We start from the raw sequence: 1,215 nt of genomic DNA, 5'->3' as shown, positions 1-1,215 counted from the left end.
CCGTATCCACCGCGCCCTCCCCTAACGGCACACATCGAATGCGGCGTCGTGGGAGAGATCGTGGGTGGTTTCTTTATTCAGAAAGGCGGAACGTCCGCCCCCTCCCTCTTTATAAGCAGGGGAAACCAGGGTAGTTCGCCCACCTCGCTAGTTGCTAATCCAATCTCAGAAATCTCCGCCGCTCCTCCCGTTCTGAAAGAGAGCAGCGCTCAGCCCCCCATCACCACCAGCACCACCAACGCCTTCGATCTCCGGATTATGCATAGAATGACTTATAGCAGCAGGTTAACATAGCATCATGATATAACAGATTCAGACTATCGAAACAGTAACAGCAAGTACCCTACTTCATGAGCTCGATGCACTCACTACAAGACTCACAAAAATACAAGGATTGCACCACATAAATTAGGCATGATTTAGTTCAAAACACATGTAGACATCAAGCTCATAGGATGCACACACAAAATGCAATGAAAAAGACAAAATAGCAAATTCTGTTAACAGACAGCAGTTAACAACATATAGCACTCTTGCAACGATGATTAGGGCATCAGGATGACCTTAAACAAACATGGCACAATGGAACATAATGACGAGGACATCATGATCAACATTCCAATATATCATACATGCAAAACAGAGCTATGGATGAAGTGATATGGCATGATGAACAGGGCAACATAAAATGCTTTTCTAAGGACTTGGTGAAAATTCTCACCCTGGGCAAAGTGGATCTCACGGATTGGGATGGAGCGGTGCGATGCGGCCGTTTGGATCGGCGTTCGTCATGGTCCAGGGCTGGGGCCGTGCGGATCTAGGGCCAAGGTAAACGGCGACGACGACGGCTTCTCCGGCGACGAGGGAAGGCGGAGCTCGTCGGGACCGTGCGGATCCAAACCGGGACGAGGTGGGGGCAGCGACGGAGCTCCGGTGGAGGAGCGGAAGCTGAGGTGGCAGGGCTCCCGAGTGGCAGGTGGCGTCGGGCGCGCACTCCGGCAAGCAGGGCGGCGGCGGAGAACGGCAGGTGGCGGCGGCGGCGCGAGGGACGCCGGCGAGACGGCGGCGGCGACGCTAGGGCGACGAGGCGCCGGAGTGGAGCAGGGCGATGGAGCGGGGATGCACTGCGGTGGTGGCGGTGGTCGGCGGCGGCGTGAGGCACAGGAGCCGGGCGGCGGCGGCGCTCGCTCGGGCGCTAGCTCGGGCGCGGCCCCC

Source organism: Triticum aestivum, chromosome 6B (genome assembly GCF_018294505.1).
Source record: "Triticum aestivum cultivar Chinese Spring chromosome 6B, IWGSC CS RefSeq v2.1, whole genome shotgun sequence".
NCBI lineage: Eukaryota > Viridiplantae > Streptophyta > Magnoliopsida > Poales > Poaceae > Triticum > Triticum aestivum.
The sequence above is the reverse complement of the archived record's forward strand: the minus strand, read 5'-3'. Positions refer to the sequence as shown.